The sequence below is a fragment of the Lytechinus pictus genome, chromosome 3, assembly GCF_037042905.1.
Source record: "Lytechinus pictus isolate F3 Inbred chromosome 3, Lp3.0, whole genome shotgun sequence".
NCBI classification, from domain to species: Eukaryota; Metazoa; Echinodermata; class Echinoidea; order Temnopleuroida; family Toxopneustidae; genus Lytechinus; species Lytechinus pictus.
Window position 1 is genome coordinate 74,171,978 of NC_087247.1, and position 21,442 is coordinate 74,193,419.

Sequence of the window (21,442 nt, forward strand, 5' to 3'; positions counted from 1 at the left end):
AGATAGGTTTTTGTCTCACCTGCATAGCAGAGTGAGACTATAGGCGCCGCTTTTCCGACGGCGGCGGCGACGGCGGCGGCGGCGTCAACACCAAATCTTAACCTGAGGTTAAGTTTTTGAAATGACAGCATAACTTAGAAAGTATATGGACCTAGTTCATGAAACTTGGCCATAAGGTTAATCAAGTATTACTGAACATCCTGCCTGAGTTTCATGTCACATGACCAAGGTCAAAGGTCATTTAGGGTCAATGAACTTAGACCATGTTGGGGGAATCAACATCAAAATCTTAACCTAAGGTTAAGTTTTTGAAATGTCATCATAACTTAGAAAATATATGGACCTAGTTCATGAAACTTATACATAAGGTTAATCAAGTATCACTGAACATCCTGCATGAGTTTCATGTCACATGACCAAGGTCAAAGGTCATTTAGGGTCAATGAAGATTTCTTACATTAGAATTTGGTTCTATGACTGAACTGCCAACTGATATCCCGTCAAAATTCAGTTGTTTAGATTTGCCGATAACTAGCAATTCTATTTTACTGTCATTTAGCATAAGTTTGTTATGCAGCATCCATTCACGTATGTAACCAACACAATCTTCCAGAAGAGAGATACTCTGCTGCTGAGCAAGCAAGTCTGGCGTAAAAGACAGATAGACCTGTATGTCATCTGCGTAGCAGTAACAAGATACTTTAGGAAATATACTATGTATATTTGTAATGAGTTGACTTGTATATAAAGTGAACAGTAGAGGGCCGAGACGGGACCCTTGCGGGACTCCGAGAGGTACTGAGAAAATTTCAGAAACAGTTTCATCAATTTGGATCCGCTGACATCTATCAGTTAAATATGATTCTATCCAGTCAAGTACTACACCCTTAATACCAAAGTATTTGTTTAGTGTATGCAATAGGTTAGTATGTTCAATGGTATCAAATGCGCTACTAAGATCTAATAAAAGTAATAAGGTGACTTTCTTATCATCCATAGCCATGAGAATATCACTCTTAATTCTTAACAGTGTGGTTTCAGTACTGTGATACTGTCTGTAGGCTGACTGATTAATTGGAAGAAGAGAGTTGCGGTCAAGGTGATTCATTATTTGCATATATGCAGCACCTTCCACAAACTTTGATACATACTTCAGATTACCTACAGGCCGAAGATTACAGAATTTTGTTTCTAAACCAGGTTTTTTGTCTCACCTGCATAGCAGAGTGAGACTATAGGCGCCGCTTTTCCGACGGCGGCGGCGGCGGCGACGGCGGCGGCGGCGTCAACACCAAATCTTAACCTGAGGTTAAGTTTTTGAAATGACAGCATAACTTAGAAAGTATATGGTCCTAGTTCATGAAACTTGGCCATAAGGTTAATCAAGTATTACTGAACATCCTGCCTGAGTTTCATGTCACATGACCATGGTCAATGGTCATTTAGGGTCAATGAACTTAGACCATGTTGGGGGAATCAACATCAAAATCTTAACCTAAGGTTAAGTTTTTGAAATGTCATCATAACTTAGAAAATATATGGACCTAGTTCATAAAACTTATACATAAGGTTAATCAAGTATCACTGAACATCCTGCATGAGTTTCATGTCACATGACCAAGGTCAAAGGTCATTTCGGGTCAATGAACTTTGGCCGAATTGGGTGTATCTGTTGAATTACCATCATAACTTTAAAAGTTTATGGATCTGATTCATGAAACTTGGACATAATAGTAATCAAGTATTACTGAACATCCTGTGCAAGTTTCAGGTCACATGATTAAGGTCAAAGGTCATTTAGGGTCAATGAACTTTGGTCAAATTGGGGTATCTGTTTAATTACCATTATAACTTGGAAAGTTGTTGGATCTTACTCTTGAAACTTGGACATAAGAGTAATCAAGTATCACTGAACATCCTGTGTGAGTTTCAGGTCACATGATCAAGGTCAATGTTCATTTAGGGTCAATGAACTTAGACCATGTTGGGGGAATCAACATCAAAATCTTAACCTAAGGTTAAGTTTTTGAAATGTCATCATAACTTAGAAAATATATGGACCTAGTTCATAAAACTTATACATAAGGTTAATCAAGTATCACTGAACATCCTGCATGAGTTTCATGTCACATGACCAAGGTCAAAGGTCATTTCGGGTCAATGAACTTTGGCCGAATTGGGTGTATCTGTTGAATTACCATCATAACTTTAAAAGTTTATGGATCTGATTCATGAAACTTGGACATAATAGTAATCAAGTATTACTGAACATCCTGTGCAAGTTTCAGGTCACATGATTAAGGTCAAAGGTCATTTAGGGTCAATGAACTTTGGTCAAATTGGGGTATCTGTTTAATTACCATTATAACTTGGAAAGTTGTTGGATCTTACTCTTGAAACTTGGACATAAGAGTAATCAAGTATCACTGAACATCCTGTGTGAGTTTCAGGTCACATGATCAAGGTCAAAGGTCATGTAAGGTAAATGAACTTTGGCCACGTTGGGGGTATTTGTTGAATTACCATCATATCTCTATAAGTGTATTGGTCTAGTTTATAAAACGTGGAAATAAGAGTAACCAAGTATCACTGAACATCTTGTGCGAGTTATAGTGCTGCTATATGCTGCTATATTGAATCGCGTGATGCAGGTGAGACGGCCAGAGGCATTCATCTTGTTTCAATAATGGTTTAACTATAGCGTTTTTCCATAGTGAAGGAAAATTACCAGATGACAATGAGAGATTAATTAGAGATGTGATGTTGGGAATCAGTGTGTCCGTACATTGTAAAAGAATCTTTGTGGGCATTGGGTCCGATGCACACAACTTTTTGCTGAATTTGGTTATAAGTTTCTTAATTAACATCAAGTTCTGAAAGAAGAGTAAAGTCGGGTACATCATGGGAGGAAATCTGAAGATAATTTGTCTGTGGATTGCTACTTGCATTCAATCTTGACTCAATATTTTCATGGATCTGTATTACTTTGTTCTGAAAAAACTTGCCTAAATCATCCACAAAGACCTGTTTGTCAATAATGCATGGTATTACAGGTTGCTTATTAGCAATATTCAACAGAGACTTCACAACACGAAATAACTGTTTTTGATCACCTTTGTTTTCCATAATTAAATCATTGTGATGGTTTCTGCGAGCTTCATTTAACACATGCAGTGGCGTACCGTGGGTCACGGCATTGGGGGGGCACCAGCAAAAAATTTTAGTCGCTCAGTGAGCGCGCAAAGCGCGCTCAATTACCAGGTATAGGCCTATTGACCTTATATAGAGACATTTTAAGGACTGTGCCATTAAACGGATATGTAATGTATCTCACTGATCAAATGATGCGAGTGCGAAGCGCGAGCTGAAATTTTTTGAAATTCATACCTAAAAAGGGTCAAAATAAGCTATTAAATAAAAAAAAAAAAATACGTATCTGTCTCGCTAAACAAACAATGCGAGCGCAAAGCGCGAGCTGAAATTTTTGTATTTATTGACCCCAAACAGAGACAGTTAAAGGACTATTTTTTAGAAATAAAGTTAGAGAATACATATCTCACCATACTCATCTAATTTGAGTGCCAAGTGCTTGCCGATTTTGTTAGAATCACATTCAAACACATGAAGAGCTTTTCATAGTAATCATGATTAGGGAGCTTGTCAAAAGTCCATGCACCGTTCTTTACCATTCTTACCGCATCCGGGTTTTCGCTTCGGCTTTCCCGCCCAACGTTCCCTTGTCTTCAAAGGAACGGCCGCCATCAAAGGCCCATTGACGCCACCGTTCTTTTGTTCGTCTTTCCTGCATGTCTTAATTTCTGTCGAAAGACCGAAGAATCTATTCTAAATAGCTCCCTCTACGACCAAAACAAATGCGTGCCTTCATATTGACTGTCGGATCGGAGAGTTCGGATCAGCTTTCTGAACTGTGGTTCGCATCTATAATGGAAGTTTGGGTGCATTCATAAAGCCACGGTAGCTTAATCAAAAATCACGCACGTGTCATAAATCGTTACTGATCTTTCGAATTTGCTACAATAACGATGAAAACCTCTTTTTTGCAATTGGAAGAGAGTCAATTCATGATGTTTTAGGTGGGAAAATAAGATTCCACACATTTTCGTTTCGTAGGCCCAAGCCATTCGTAGAATTCACGTCAACATGGAATATTCATTATTACTCGCATCTGAAATAAGTTTCGGGAGCACTCCCCCCCCCCCCCCAAATAAAAAGAGAAGGAAATAGAATGATAAAATAAATATGACTGGAACAGCTTGGCACTATTAGGCATAGATAGATCAAAGATGTATTAGAAACTGTTTTGAATAGTTTGTTCAATTTTTGGACGGGCAACCATTTCCCGAGGATAACATATTGTCTCTTAATTTTCTTTATCTCCTTGTTTTAAAGAAGCGGGACCAAAGCGAAGGTGAAAAGAGGAAGAAGAAAACTAAGAAGTCATAGGGAGAGAAAAGGAAGGGGAAACAGAAAGAAAATAATATTGGGATGGAAGAAGAGGAAGGGTGAAAAAAAATCGGAAATTTGAGAGGGGAAGAAATTTAGGATCGAGAATCAACGGGAGAAGGGGGACAAATTGGAATATCGAAATGAACAGAGGGGAAGACATGCAGTGGCCATGCTGAAACGGTTCTTTATTCTTTGTTCATTGTTCATTCAGGTAACAAGAAGAGAATGAATAAAACATGAAACCTAAAAGCTCGGAATTAAATTGGCCGCAACTTTAATCTGATTCTGAACCCCTTCTAGCAATATTTCATGAAAATATATACAGAGCAAAATAAGTGAATGAAAAAGGAAAGATAGAAGGAAAATGAGTGAAAAGAAATTGAGAGAAAACGAAATAAATAACTAAAAGATTTAAGAAAAAACATTAGAAAGAGAAAGGGAAAATCGTGTACCGAAGAAATATAGATATCGAATTGTTAATGTAGGAACCTAAATCACTTATACCACATCAGTAATTATCAGGAAAGGAAAGAAAACAAAACCAAAATGATTATAGGGGTTGAAGCGGGCTCCTATTTGCGGCGAAAAAATGGATTAAAGATTCAAAGATAAAAGGAAGAAGAGTTAATGCAAGGAAACATGACAAGGGGAAGGGGTAAAGAAATGAGGAGGTGAAAGATAGGTGATAAAAATGGAGAGGGAGAATTGCAAATAGGAAACCCTCTGGGCCTCTTACATCGGGGACATTCCGATAGACCGCGGGTCCGATAGTCCACGGGTCCTATAGTCCGCAGTGTGTGTAAAATTATGATCAGATATATCAAATGTCATCGAGAAGTCCAAAGGTCAAATGATACGAGACCATGGGGTTCTATCAGGTGCGGATCCATGGGGGGGGGGGCCGAGGGGGAACTGCCTCATCCCCCACCCCCAGCTCAAAAAAAGAGGGGGAAGATGGAAAAAGGGAGAGAATAAAAATAGAGAGAGGAAGATGGGAAAAGAAGAGAATAGAAAAGAGGAAGAGAGGGAGAAAGGAAGAGAAGAAAAAAAGAGAAGAAAAAGGGGGAAAGGAAAGACAAAGAAAAGGGGAGAAGAAAAGGGGGAAAGAATAGAAAAAAAGAGAGGAGGGAAAAGGAAGAGAAGAAAAGAAAGGAAAAAGAAGAAGAAAAAAAGAGGAAGGAAGAGAATAATATTTAAATAGAGAGGAAGATGGGAAGAAAGATAAGAAAAAGAGAGAGAGAGAGGAAGAGGGGAAAAGAAGAGAAGAAAATTGCATGCCATGAATGAATCAGCATCCTCAAATTTCCGGTACCCTTCGATCACTGGGGGATTCAAAGGGGGAAGCCGCCCCTTGCCCCCCCCCCCCCCATTATGAGAGGCACAATTAAAAATTGTAATGTAAAAATGCCGCCAAAACAGAAGTGTGCCCCCCTCCCCCTTAAAAGCGAAACTTGTTTCCCCCTGTCATGGTTCCGCCCCTGACCTCTAGACATTATGCTGTATAGACCCAATTCTTGGTTAGATTTACATTTACATAGGGCCCGCCCCCCCCCCCCTATAGGTGGAGCAAAAAAAAAAGGGAAACACTGGTACAACCGATTAAAAGAAATAAACAAAAATCAACTTTGAGCAGCCGATCGGGGAAAATATGGGTGAAAAAAAAATTCACCCTCCCCCCTATTTATTTCTGATATTTTGACAGGGTAGCCCATTCACCAATAAGAAGTGGTCTTCCATGGGGCCCTGAATAACAATAAACGTATTTACAAAATGCATAACGTATGTACAGAATGTTACGGCATTAACATTCACATTAGGATTTGAATGTGAAACATTTACAAACTTAGCAGCAAACAAAACGCAGACGGACACTCGTTTGACGTATAATCAAATATAAAGATAAGTGTATATTAATGTACTAGATCTAGATTTATGATAAATATTTCGTATCGAAATCGCCATGTAATCATATTTGAAATTGCGTCTGATACTTTGTGCTGTACATGGTCTATGACCTCCCATAATTATCGATATCGTCATCACCGCTGTTACTATCGCAATCACCTTCATTTCTCTATTATAAGTATTAACATATCTATTATTTCATTATAATTTTATCTTCATAAATCGATGAGGTGGGAGAAGGAGGAGGAGAAGAATTACCAAGGAGAAGCAGACGTACATGTAGAATGGGGGAGCAGTAAAAAGGGATAAGAATAATAATGGGAGATGAGGAAGGATACGAAGAGGGAAAAGAAAGATAAAGAAAATAGGGCCATGATATAGTCTTCTCCACTAAGAGAATTGAACATTATTGACCTTTCGGGATTGCTTGGCATTGATACTCATCGAACTGTTCTTAGTCATTGCCCAGGCCTATGATCATGAAAAAGCAAGATCACTCACCCGTATAGTAGAGAATCATTGACAATAGCATGCTCAGCGGGTTCGCCACAGAAAACAATGGGAGAGATGCTCACAGACTTTAATTCCCCATATCCGCTGTCGTGATTATTGTCGTAATTTCAATAGATGAACCTACTTCAAAAGACCGTTGGCCCGTCTGATGGGGAATCTTTTGTAATGATATAGTGTATTAAAGTACGTGTATGCACTAACTACATGTACCGTCCCGACTTCTTTTGTGCTATTTAAAAGAATTATTTCAACATCATCGAGTAGCGATTAGCGTGTATAATCGCATAAATTATCTCATATAACGGATCTAATGGTCATGATTACCAGCATCACCATAATCATTACTATTATCTTTCATATATTTTTAATTATATAGAATATAAAATTGATACTGGAGAACGATTGGAAGTAGATAATGAATGAATGATGATGATGATAACTGTGATGATGATAGTGATAATCATAATTTTGAAGTGATATTAACGGACATAATACGAATAATAATATCAGTGATAATGTTGATGATTATTAACAAATGAAGATGATTGGTATATTTTGCGGCCGGGCAATGAACCATGTATAACTTGAGACGCGTTTTCCTTTATCATGTTTGTTATAAAAGGGTTTTCATATCATGATCCTGAAATACATAGATTATATTATTTAGATTAAAAAGAGAGATAATTTTGGAAAAGATTTTGCGGGTTGTCAAGTCCGATGCAGTACAAAAAATGATTGCATATCGAGGTCGATGCGATTTTTATATCAACGACATCATCCCCCGAGTCTATCAAGTTATGAGTTTGTGTGCATTTTTAGCAAAATTGACATTTGTAATACGAGATTATTCTAATTTTAGAGTGCTGTAACATCCGAACTGCATGCCATTCCTGCTACGTACGTTTTTAATTCATCGGATATTTCGATTTCTGGATGCATGTTACCATGCAGTTAAAGCGGTGTACGCCTGAATCATATTGAATGTCATTGGTCTGTTAAATGGTCTGTTCTTTATCACTACACCAATGGTATGAACTTATGCACATATAGGCCTACGTCTTTTGCTTGATAGAACACTGACCCCCCCTCCTTTATAGCGAGAACAATATTGTGCTCTCTCATTGATATTGATTTCGATAAGGAGATCGGGAAACTCACGCCATTAATAGTAATTTACATTATTTGTATACCACTTACAAGTGAAGCACAAAATATGTATCTAAACGCTTGTTTTTCATCGTTTTTTTAATGGAAACTATTACAGACCATTTAACAACTAAATCAATTAAACAGACACATTAGAACGAAAAATTATCATCCTTTTATGAAGTTCACCTCCCATAGACTCAGTACGCAAAGTATAAAAATTAGCCATTTTCGGCATGATATTGTCTCGTAAAAAGTCATGTGACGTCGCAATGCTATATCCGTATGTTAAAACTTTGGTCTCAAAAGTTGCGCGAGACTTAAAAAAAAAACCTAGTCATAAAAGTTTGCGGCGCTCTCTTTTTGCGTTTTGGAAACATCGTGCGAAGCGTCGAGGGGGGGGGGGGGGAATCATGCCCTCCAGTCCTTTAAGAGTTAAGTTTTAGATGGTCAACACGGTCTGTTCTTTTTTGTTTAAGGTGCCGGGTTCGTGATGTATTATAGTTTTTTTTTTACGTTTCAGTTTGAATTTATTCCTAATAAATGCTTAATATTACAGCGCTTTACTGCAAGTCTAAACTTTTCAGAAATCTAAACCTTAAACGCTGCGCGCTCGCATACCAGTGCCAAACGGGTCACGCCAACGACCACGCCAATAAAAGAAAATTATGTATACGCATATTTTTTTTATTACAAACTCTCTTTGAAATATAGTTTAATTTTCAGGGCCCAAACAAGAATTTTCACTGTTTGGACTCCCCCTTGAAAGAAACCAACAAAAATAAGCTTTGCGCGGTAGATTAGGGGGGGGGGGCATTTTGCGCACTCTCTCTGGTGATGAAAGCTGGATCCGCCCTGATAAAAATGATCCCTTTTCAAGCTCGCAATTCACGCCTGCATTATTTAGTCTGATACTTACCCTCTCGATGACTTTGAAATATTTTGGCTGTAACTAAATCGAGTATAACATCTGTTCTATGAAACTTCTATAAACTAAATTTATTATAAAGATGCTTATGAACAAATCATATTTGGTTTACATATTATAAAGAGCCTTCTCATATTCCAATTTTACCTTAAACGTAAGCTTTTTATTTTCAAACGATATCTATGAAAAGGGTGCAGTTAGGCTTTCATTTTGATGCCAAATAGTCTCATAATTGGGATTAGTTGCAAACACGGTTTTCGAATAGAAGACACATCGGGGAACATCAAAGTATCAAGACAGTCACCCGCGCTGACAAAGTGGTAATCTCCCATTGAAATACCCCCACCAATCAAGGGGTCATTTCTATTGAAATCCGCCACCAGTCAGACCACCTCTATGTTCAAGAATATAGGGCAATCTCCCCAATCAAGAATGGGGTCATTTAAATCTACCTTGACAATGGGGTAAGCCGTTAAATACAGCTTGCAATGCGCTGGCCCATGTCATTTTCAACGTCCGGCTTTCGGGGAATTAAAATGAGCATCAAATTGGTAGTTTTCTTGTTCTCTTTTTGTCCCCATTCTAGAACCTTGATTTTGTTTCTTTTCGTAATGTGCATTTTAATATGGTTTCCATTATATTATCAACATTTCGACATTTAATGTAGTTTAATACTTGCCTTTATAAAGAGCAATATTACATAAAAACTGTTTGGCGAAGCAGATTATAACATAACGTTCGAGTGATATTTTATCAACACATTTTTAATTAACCATGTAACTTCCCTCTTGATAGGTTGACTCTTAATATGAACATTCTTTGCCTACCATCTCTCTGTGCATTTTTATAACCAAATATATTTGGAAAAGAGGTGTTTACCAGGCTAAAGTGAAGGTCCTCACTTGTGTATGAACGACATATTCTCATTAAAATACATGCTGTGAGTTTCAAAGGGGGCACACTAGTCTTGTGTAAAAATTGCATATTTACATTAACAAAATTGATAATGGCTCTCAAAGGGGCGTGGGGGGGGGGGGCGCACGGGCCGGATAACCCCCTCCTCCCGGATTCACTACATCATGCATAAAATCATGGTACTTGTGGAGGCCTCAGCCCCAGACCCCTTTCAGTTCTGTGGCTCCTGGATGGTAATCAAAAACACTAGGGCACATAGTAGATCACAGGGGAAATTTATATAAGAGAATAAAGACGGATCCCAGGTAAAAAGATAATATAGGTTTTCATGTCCAATATCATGTCGGAGTCACTTAAATGTGTTAATTTGCATTTTAATTCACGCGATATTTTTTATCGGTCATTCAAAGTTTAGAATGGGATTCATTAGAAGACGCTATGATTCCTTTATTAACACTCAACTCAATTCATGGTCAAGACTACCTCAACTTTGATCATTTCAATATTTATTTGTTAAGTGCTTTTGATTTCGTTCGAAGGTAAAGATGTTTGTAATTGTCTTACAAAGTAACGAAAGTACTTTTTGTTCTGAATTTCGGGCAATGAAATTCAAGAATTGTGCATTTAATCTACAATGACCGATATGACTGCTTGAGCATCCAATTTGATATTTAAAGTTCAAATTAATGATATTTTATTCGTTTGTTTTGCACGGCATCTGTATTATGTGTGAATATATTAGTTTCTAACATGGCAATTTTTAAACATGTATAATAAGAGTAAAATTGATGTGCACTTCGGCTAAATTAGATATAGGCCTATGTTTAGCTCAAATTTGAATTTCAACGATGTCCTTAGTGTTCATCTTTTTTCCACACACAAAAAAAACGCTTGCATCTTATGTATTTAATTTTTTTTTTGTCACAGTAGCGTTTCAATGTATAAATTTAAATGCCATCATTTTTGGACCCAGGTATGATTTATATTGCATCTTTTGTGAGGGGCTTTGCACTTTACAAAGATGTTAAGGACAACTCCATATTTTTCCTTTTCACCCGACAATGCTGACTGTGTGGGCTCAGTGTGATAAAATAAAATCTCACCCGCGCCTGAACACTTACTTTTAGAAAGTCAATATCTTAACGGTATATTCTTCAAAATAAAACAAAATGCTCGTGCTAAAGGGCTAAAGCTTAATTGTTTTATTAAAGAAATGAAATCTAAATCTAATTGAACTTTGTCATATACTGAAACCCGAAACGAAAAATTATCAAAAGAAATTGTGAAAGCGTAACTTTGGAAAATATATACCCCACTGGACTAGGCACACCGATACAAGGACACAACGATATTCAGATCAGTGACTAGAGATCGGGCCTAAAACACCGATATCGTGGACATAGAGGGCGCTCATGCAAAAACATCTTCTCGGAGAGCCAACCGGGGGTGTCAAAAGAAAAGATAAAAGCGGACGCTTCCGTTTTCGCTGCAAAAGGGCACGCTGGCGTCTTGAATGGCAAGAGCACTGACCCGTAGGAAAGAAAAATGGACAATGGCACGCTCAGCGGGTTCGCCGTAGAATATAAAGGTAAAGACACACACACACTTTTGACAAGACGCCTTATCATACGCATCTCAGTAGCACAAAGTGCGAGCTGAAAATATAGGAAATTCAGATCTGAAGAGGGGCATTCTAAGGCTTGTTTGTAGGAATCTACTATGACCATACGTATTTCACTAAACAAATGATGCGAGTGCGAAGCGCGAGCTGAAATTTTTTGATATTTGCATTAGAAAAAGAGACATTTTAAGGACCGATTACAGGAATTCATGAAGAGCAGACAAATCTCATCAATCCACTAATTCGAACGTAAGCACGAACACGAACAAGGATTTTTTTTATATACAGACCTTAAAATGGGGCTATCACTTTAAGTAGTCATGAAAAGAAGCATATGTCACTACATAAAACAATAATAACTCGAAGTGCGATGATATATATTTGGTGCATATTGACTTGAATACAGGACGTTTTGGTACAACATGATTGTACATGTATATCTCGTTAAACAGACAATGCTAGTACCAGGAATAATGAACAAATAGGCCCTGAGCACATTATGTTTCATAAAGTTATGAAAAAAAAAATAATTCTTATGTAATATAACACAACATATAATATAATATATTATTATAATGTACAATAAATTCTTCTTTCCCACTACATTTCTTTCTTCTCCCTCTTTTTCTCCCTTTTCTCCCGTTTTTTTTTTTTTTTTTTTTTTTGCCAGCCGATTGGGGGGGCACGTGCCCCCCATGCCCCCCCCCCCCCCCCCCCCCGTAGTTACGCCACTGAACACATGCAACATGTGATTGCGCAGTGACTTATACCTATTCCAATCGCTCTCCATCCTAGATTTTAACCAACGCTTTTCAGCTTTCCTTTTCTGTATTTTTGCAATCCTTACATTATCAGTGAACCAAGGTACTTGAGTTCGCAGAACAACTTTTTCTGTTACGACAGGTGCATGTTTATCTAAGATACTACATGTATTTAGGGTTACATCATATAATGAGACCAATTCCTCAAGATCACAAGGTGTAGTTTGCAAAGATTACTATCAGCTATATCAAGCTTCATCGCATCAATATCAATTACTCCAAGCCTACGGAATGACATTACTTTAGAAGGCAGTGGAGGTTTGTATGAGTTAAGAGTTCACATAACAGGAATATGATCACACAAAAGAGAACTGTGTGGCAAAGGTTTGCCAACTATAACTTCATCTGACTGTCGATAAATCATCAAGTCAAGGGTATGACCATGAATATGTGTACTAAAATCAACCAGTTGTGTGCAAAAAAGAGACTCAAGCAGATCCAAAAAAGATCTTGCCTCTGCTTTGACAGTATCCACATGGATATTAAAATCTCCAACAATTAGCAATGGGAGATTAGCGATTAGCCAACAAATGACATTGGATGTAATCATTAAACTCAGATATGAATGATGAAACTGTTACAGGATGAGATTCTGAGTACGGCGGTCTGTAAATATTAATCAATTGCATATTAAATGACCGATATGAGACAATATATTCAGCGAACTCAAAAGAGTTCTCCTCACTAGCAGCTGCCATACGGACATCAATTGTCTCTCTAAACACAAGGCCAGTCCCACCGCCATGGCGACCACTTCGTGGATGATGAACAATTTGATACCCATTGGGAGTAAGTTCACACAGAACTGCTGAGTCATTATTATTAAGCCAAGTTTCTGTAATGGCAACCAAGTCTACCTTGCTGTCACAGATGAAATCGTGAATGAGGGCAGTCTTATTGCGCACAGACTGTACGTTTACAGAACAGAGCTGAAGATTCGAAGAAGAAGATGATGATGACGATCCTGGCTGCTTATCACGTGTAATAGAGTTCTTTCTACGGCCTCCTCGAGTTCCTCGCCGTGTCTTCCCCCGTTGAATACCATATGAGTGAATGAGGTTACAAATGTCCAATGGGAGATTTCTCTTGGAATTCCTCAATTCAAGAAGGGTAGCAGAAGAATACTTGATCGTGCGTTGAACATTAGCTGTACCATGTCGAAGTGACGTTGGCGATACTTCTTCATGTTGAATATAGTCATAAGGTCTGGGGTTTGGATGAACATCACCTGCGTTGAGAAGTTCTAGTTGAAAGGAGGCAGTGCAGTTTGAGCTGTATAGGATTCTCCTCTTTAGAAAGTGCTTCCTTGTGAATAGTCCATGATGAAAAGGGTGCACAGAAGACCATTCACTGCAGTGCACAAAGTCATTCAAGGAAGCACACAAACACAGAGCAACAAAGACTCTCAGATGAAAGGACTTCATTGTGCTTGACTTGATTGTGCTTGACTTGTATCCAGATGTTCAAGTTCATTCAAGCAGGAACAATACAATAGATAATACTACTTACACAGTATGGCATAGGAAAGACATGGTATACTGAGTACAGCAAGAGCCAACCTTTTCCAAATTTGTACATCAAAGTACAACATGAAATCCAGCACTTTGCTGACTGAAACTTGTCTAGTAGTTTCTCAACACTAATACAAAAAAAATGGTACAATAATGATTAATGAAAAACCCCTAAAACAAGCAATTAGAAGCTCTAATTGGAGAGCAAGCAAAAGCCATGTGCAACATGCTAGTGCGCTCATCCATTTATGTCAATCTAGGTTACACTGCTGTGAGAATTTCACACACGATGCAAATTATTAATCTTGGGTAATGAATCTAATATTAATTTCAAACATTTTAGAATAGGAGCGTCCATTTCCCTTTGAATTTGAAATTTTCTAGTGCATCAGTATTTCTCATTATGTATGTTACTAATACCTTGGTCACATTTGCTCTACGGCGGCCGTACGTCGAGTCGAAAACAGCTGTTTTTTTTTTATTTTAATGCAAACCACCTATATGTAGTTGGTACAAAAAAATGTTAAAACGGCTGTTTTTAACTCGCTGTACGGCCGCCGTAGAGCAAATGTGACCAAGGTATTATAATTCAAAATTGGCCTATGCAGTAGAAAGCAGACACAAACTACTCCTCAATGCAACATTAACATTAAAATTTTAATTTAATGCAGTGGTTATTTTTATCAATTTTACCTTTGTTTTTTATCATTAAAGGAGATAACCCATATGTTTTCTGGTAATGGAATAGAGAGTTTGGCCAAGGAATCAAAATTAACAGTTCTTGAGAAAATTCCTCTTGATCAGGTAAGTTGAAGAAAAGGAACAATAACAAAGTTACTTTAAAGTTTTGTATTACTAGTACTAATATTTTGGTGAATATTTTCTATGCATGTCATCATGAATATGCAATGAGCAAGCTGATGATGTCACATTCCCCTTACTATGTGTATTTTATTTTGTGAAATTATATTCAAACTTTGTCTTCCAAGAATAAAAACATGAAATATGGGTTGAATTTTGATTTAATGTTTAATATAATCATTGCTGCAAAGTATTTTGTTACAAGTCAGGGAGACATATCATACACACATTTATGAGAATATGAAGTAATCACCAAAAAAAAAGGAAAGTGGAGACAGGACATCATCAGTCCACCTATTTCATTTTCATAAGGCTATACATGATATAATTCATTTTCACAAAATATTGCCAAACTTTAAAAGTCAATAACTTATTTGTAATAAAATTTTGATAAAAATTATCAGTGTTTTGCTCGCTGATTTCACTTTATTTATTCAGGTGTAATTATTTTCAGCCTGGAGTTCCTATTTAATATTTGTTCATTGTTTATGCTTTACCTTTCATTTTCAAGCCATAGAACCTTGAAACCTTGACAAATATTTTGGTTGAAAGTCAGATCCAGCTTTAATGTCATTAAAGTAATATAAAAGTAGAAGATGTAGACAATTTTGTGGCATTCCACAGTAAGAGATTTGGGAAGGGAGATTTGTGAAAATTATTGTCCATTTGTGTTTCTTTATTTAGTGGATATTGACCATTCTATCACATATATCTATTACGCCCTATTATGTTCAAGTTAATATTTTGACTGTTTTATTCAATATGTCTATTGAGCCCTAGTATTATATTTAAGCCTCGCTGGGTTAAGGGGGGGTGGGGCTACAAAGTGTTTTAGGGCCCCCCACCCTTTGATGCTTTGCTTGATGGGTCTGAATTGAAGCAAGACTGCTTATCAGAAAAAAATTGATCAAAAACATGATTTCATGTACAAAAATCCAATGCAAGTTCTGTTCCTTGCCAATTCATAAATGTATTACTTCTACTCATTGAAATCAGCTAATTATATATTATTTATGATTCAGGTAGTGCCAATGATAATATCCATTGACAAAATAATTTTAAAAAATGGAGTAAAAAAAAAGAAAGAAATATGTAAGATATTTGTAAATCAGTAAAAACATAAAAAGATTATTTTTTATATCTCAATTTTTTCATATGAGATTTCCGTAGTAGTCCACAAAGAGAATCTGGATCCCAAATTATGGTGTTCTATTTAGACCTTTATTTCTTGATTTAAAGATGAATTCTGAATTTATTCATAAATTGTGCATAAATTAGCATATATGATGAATCATACAATTTTTGAAAAAAAGGACAATGCAATTTGTAGATTATGGCAGTGACAAGTCTGGCCATGGACAACATGGGTGCCATGGTCGAAGGTCATGATTATAAAAGGGGGGGGGGAGCTGGTAGCCGAGGAGGTCCCTCCCTTGTTTTATAAACTACCAAAATAACCAGGCCTTACTATGATATTTTAGTGTATTTTTATTCATTCTGTCCAATATGTTTATCAGGCCCTACTATGATATTTAAGTGTATTTTTATCCATTCTGTCCTATATGTTTATCAGGCCCTACTATGATATTTTAGTGTATTTTTATCCATTCTGTCCTATATGTTTATCAGGCCCTACTATGATATTTAAGTGTATTTTTATCCATTCTGTCCTATATGTTTATCAGGCCCTACTATGATATTTTAGTGTATTTTTATCCATTCTGTCCTATATGTTTATCAGGCCCTACTATGATATTTTAGTGTATTTTTATCCATTCTGTCCTGTATGTTTATCAGGCCCTACTATGATATTTTAGTGTATTTTTATCCATTCTGTCCAATATGTTTACCAGGCCCTACTATGATATTTAAGTGTATTTTTATCCATTCTGTCCAATATGTTTATCAGGCCCTACTATGATATTTAAGTGTATTTTTATCCATTCTGTCCTATATGTTTATCAGGCCCTACTATGATATTTAAGTGTGTTTTTATCCATTCTGTCCTATATGTTTATCAGGCCCTACTATGATATTTAAGTGTATTTTTATCCATTCTGTCCAATATGTTTATCAGGCCCTACTAAGATATTTAAGTGTATTTTTTTCCATTCTGTCCAATATTTTTATCAGGCCCTACTATGATATTTAAGGGTATTTTTATCCATTCTGTCCAATATGTTTACCAGGCCCTACTATGATATTTAAGTGTATTTTTATCCATTCTGTCCTATATGTTTATCAGGCCCTACTATGATATTTAAGTGTATTTTTATTCATTCTGTCCAATATGTTTACCAGGCCCTACTATGATATTTAAGTGTATTTTTATCCATTCTGTCCTATATGTTTATCAGGCCCTACTATGATATTTTAGTGTATTTTTATCCATTCTGTCCAGTATGTTTACCAGGCCCTACTATGATATTTAAGTGTATTTTTATCCATTCTGTCCTATTTGTTTATCAGGCCCTACTATGATATTTAAGTGTATTTTTATCCATTCTGTCCTATATGTTTACCAGGCCCTACTATGATATTTAAGTGTATTTTTATCCATTCTGTCCAAAATTGTTATCAGGCCCTACTATGATATTTAAGTGTATTTTTATCCATTCTGTCCTATATGTTTATCAGGCCCTACTGTGATATTTAAGGGTATTTTTATCCATTCTGTCCTATATGTTTATCAAGCCCTACTATGATATTTAAGGGTATTTTTATCCATTCTGTCCTTTATGTTTATCAGGCCCTACTATGATATTTAAGGGTATTTTTATCCATTCTGTCCTATATGTTTACCAGGCCCTACTATGATATTTAAGGGTATTTTTATCCATTCTGTCCTATATGTTTATCAGGCCCTACTATGATATTTAAGGGTATTTTTATCCATTCTTTCCAATATGTTTACCAGGCCCTACTATGATATTTAAGGGTATTTTTATCCATTCTGTCCTATATGTTTATCAGGCCCTACTATGATATTTAAGTGTATTTTTATCCATTCTGTCCTATATGTTTATCAGGCCCTACTATGATATTTTAGTGTATTTTTATCCATTCTGTCCTATATGTTTATCAGGCCCTACTATGATATTTTAGTGTATTTTTATCCATTCTGTCCTGTATGTTTATCAGGCCCTACTATGATATTTTAGTGTATTTTTATCCATTCTGTCCAATATGTTTACCAGGCCCTACTATGATATTTAAGTGTATTTTTATCCATTCTGTCCAATATGTTTATCAGGCCCTACTATGATATTTAAGTGTATTTTTATCCATTCTGTCCTATATGTTTATCAGGCCCTACTATGATATTTAAGTGTGTTTTTATCCATTCTGTCCTATATGTTTATCAGGCCCTACTATGATATTTAAGTGTATTTTTATCCATTCTGTCCAATATGTTTATCAGGCCCTACTAAGATATTTAAGTGTATTTTTTTCCATTCTGTCCAATATTTTTATCAGGCCCTACTATGATATTTAAGGGTATTTTTATCCATTCTGTCCAATATGTTTACCAGGCCCTACTATGATATTTAAGTGTATTTTTATCCATTCTGTCCTATATGTTTATCAGGCCCTACTATGATATTTAAGTGTATTTTTATTCATTCTGTCCAATATGTTTACCAGGCCCTACTATGATATTTAAGTGTATTTTTATCCATTCTGTCCTATATGTTTATCAGGCCCTACTATGATATTTTAGTGTATTTTTATCCATTCTGTCCAGTATGTTTACCAGGCCCTACTATGATATTTAAGTGTATTTTTATCCATTCTGTCCTATTTGTTTATCAGGCCCTACTATGATATTTAAGTGTATTTTTATCCATTCTGTCCTATATGTTTACCAGGCCCTACTATGATATTTAAGTGTATTTTTATCCATTCTGTCCAAAATTGTTATCAGGCCCTACTATGATATTTAAGTGTATTTTTATCCATTCTGTCCTATATGTTTATCAGGCCCTACTGTGATATTTAAGGGTATTTTTATCCATTCTGTCCTATATGTTTATCAAGCCCTACTATGATATTTAAGGGTATTTTTATCCATTCTGTCCTTTATGTTTATCAGGCCCTACTATGATATTTAAGGGTATTTTTATCCATTCTGTCCTATATGTTTACCAGGCCCTACTATGATATTTAAGGGTATTTTTATCCATTCTGTCCTATATGTTTATCAGGCCCTACTATGATATTTAAGGGTATTTTTATCCATTCTTTCCAATATGTTTACCAGGCCCTACTATGATATTTAAGGGTATTTTTATCCATTCTGTCCTATATGTTTATCAGGCCCTACTATGATATTTAAGGGTATTTTTATTCATTCTGTCCTATATGTTCATCAGGCCCTACTATGATATTTAAGGGTATTTTTATCCATTCTGTCCTATATGTTTACCAGGCCCTTCTATGATATTTAAGTGTCTTTTTATCCATTCTGTCCTATATGTTTATCAGGCCCTACTGTGATATTTAAGGGTATTTTTATCCATTCTGTCCTTTATGTTTATCAAGCCCTACTATGATATTTAAGGGTATTTTTATCCATTCTGTCCTTTATGTTTATCAGGCCCTACTATGATATTTAAGGGTATTTTTATCCATTCTGTCCTATATGTTTACCAGGCCCTACTATGATATTTAAGGGTATTTTTATCCATTCTGTCCTATATGTTTATCAGGCCCTGGTTAGATGCTGTGAGGAGTATCTTTGATCGCTACCCTGATTCTAGTATACTGAATCCAATAGAAAGATTAGCACAAAGGTTCCTGCAACTACCAAACAGGTGATATGTATGGAAAGCAGATGGAAGTTTTCAGGTCCTTTACCCTATCTTAACTGGGCTATTTTAGACCAGGATATACAGGGGGGTGGGGGTGGGATCTCGGCCGCTGATTGCACGATCGCCACGAAAATTTGCATGCGCGTAGAGCCAGATGTAAACTACAAGACTGTATAATAAAAGTTTTCAAAAATTGATTATTTATGTATTATTAATTAATTTTGCAAATAAGTGTATGAAATTTGCCCTTATTTTTTTTTTGTGTGTGTGTTTTTGCCTTTAACTCAATTAATAAAGCTAGTAGAATGCTAATTTTTGGTTGGAATTACATTTCTAACAAATATCTACATAAAATTGCAAAAATGTAATAAATTTCAAATGTATTTTTAGTTTTTTCAAACTTTTTTTATTTTATTTTTTCCAATAAACTTTGTTGGGGACACTTTTGCAATCATATATAGCATAAAATAAATCCATTCAATCCAACAAAAGTAAAAATAATCATACATTTTTTATTTTTGGTTGAAAAAACACAATTTGCATTGACTTTTTACACGGAATCACGTTTTTGAGCGATTTCGGGTCTGATATGCATTCAAAAAATGATGTGTAATTTCGGGACCGTGTACCCGGACGCTGCAAATTTGGTCTCAAAAGATGCACAAGACTTGAAGGTAAAAAGTCAGCGAGCAGCGCGGACAAAAGATTTCGCTTGATGGCGTAGTGACGAAATTTTTAATAAGGGTTTAATAAGGGTTAAATAGAGTCATACATTCTAAACTGATATGCATCGGCTATAGTTTACGTAACGCAACATTTGCTCTTAAGTAGGACAATTGTTCCACTTATTTCTCCTAGGATTTTAGGCGAGGGTTAAGGTCGGGATGGGGTTTTTAGTTCAGAATTATGTTAGGATTAAGGTTAAGGTAAGATTTGAAGCTTGGGACATTGTAATGTATTTTATAGAGCTAAGAGTCTTCACCGATTGTTTCAATGACTTACTATTTGTTAAATAATCTTTTTAATTGTTGTTCTGTGTTCACCTGCTACTTATTACTATATATCAATATGAATTTTGTATACCTGAGATGATCATTCATGCATGAGTTAGCAAATACAACTTGAAGAAAGGATAACAAAAATTTACTTGGTGTGTTAATTTCAAAATAACATGTATTAAAACTTCAATATATGTCTTGATTTTATACCTCAATCAAAGAAAAATATCCAGGAATATAAAAAACTTCTGTTTCTTAAAAATATTAGCTCATTGTCATAAATTCACATAAAATGTACATTTGACAGATTGCCTACCTTAGCTATCACATGTTTAACAAAAGACTTTATGCATGGGTGGTCATGAACAAATTGCAGTGTTGAATAAGTTTAACAGCTAGCTGGTAAAACATTTTGATTTGATACTATTGAAATTAAAGCATTTTTTTCAAAGAAACACACCTTGTTATTTCTTGATCATTTCCTTTGATTGAGGTATCATATTAAAGAACAGATATCAAATTTTTGAGACGTGATTTTTCTTTTGAAGTTTGAATACTGTCTACCAAATGATTTTTGGTATCCTTTCTTCGCACTCATTTATTGATTAAAAGAATTTTAACATTCAACCCAGGTCCATGGCACAGACCAATAACAATACACTAGTGCCATTGTCTAATTATTTGTCTAATTGTCTAAGTTATATCAGAATAAAGAGGAGACTACAGTGGTTGGTCATTTGTGTATCATAATTTCTAATAAAGTGATGACAAAAAAAAAGTTTTTGGTTTCATTTTCCTTGGATGCACTGTATATTATTTACAAACAGGTGACATTCATTGTCAATACAATTGAGAATCTTGGGAAGGTACAATATGTCTTTAACTAAAGGAGTTTTTATTTCAAAATTGATATGCACAAGCTGCAATAAATCCTGTCTGTATCTT

General features: G+C 35.8%; 1 long non-coding RNA gene across 1 annotated transcript in view; it reads left to right on the forward strand.

The window, feature by feature from the left end:
• Window positions 1–14,539: 14,539 nt before the first annotated feature.
• Window positions 14,540–21,442, forward strand: part of LOC129256712 (uncharacterized) — a 7,700-nt gene continuing 797 nt past the window's right edge. Inside the window, exons 1-2 of the long non-coding RNA XR_008584080.2 lie at window positions 14,540–14,631; window positions 19,398–21,442. The exon at window positions 19,398–21,442 is cut by the window's right edge and continues 797 nt beyond it. This is a non-coding gene — a long non-coding RNA (uncharacterized LOC129256712). The remainder of the gene's footprint in view (window positions 14,632–19,397) is intronic.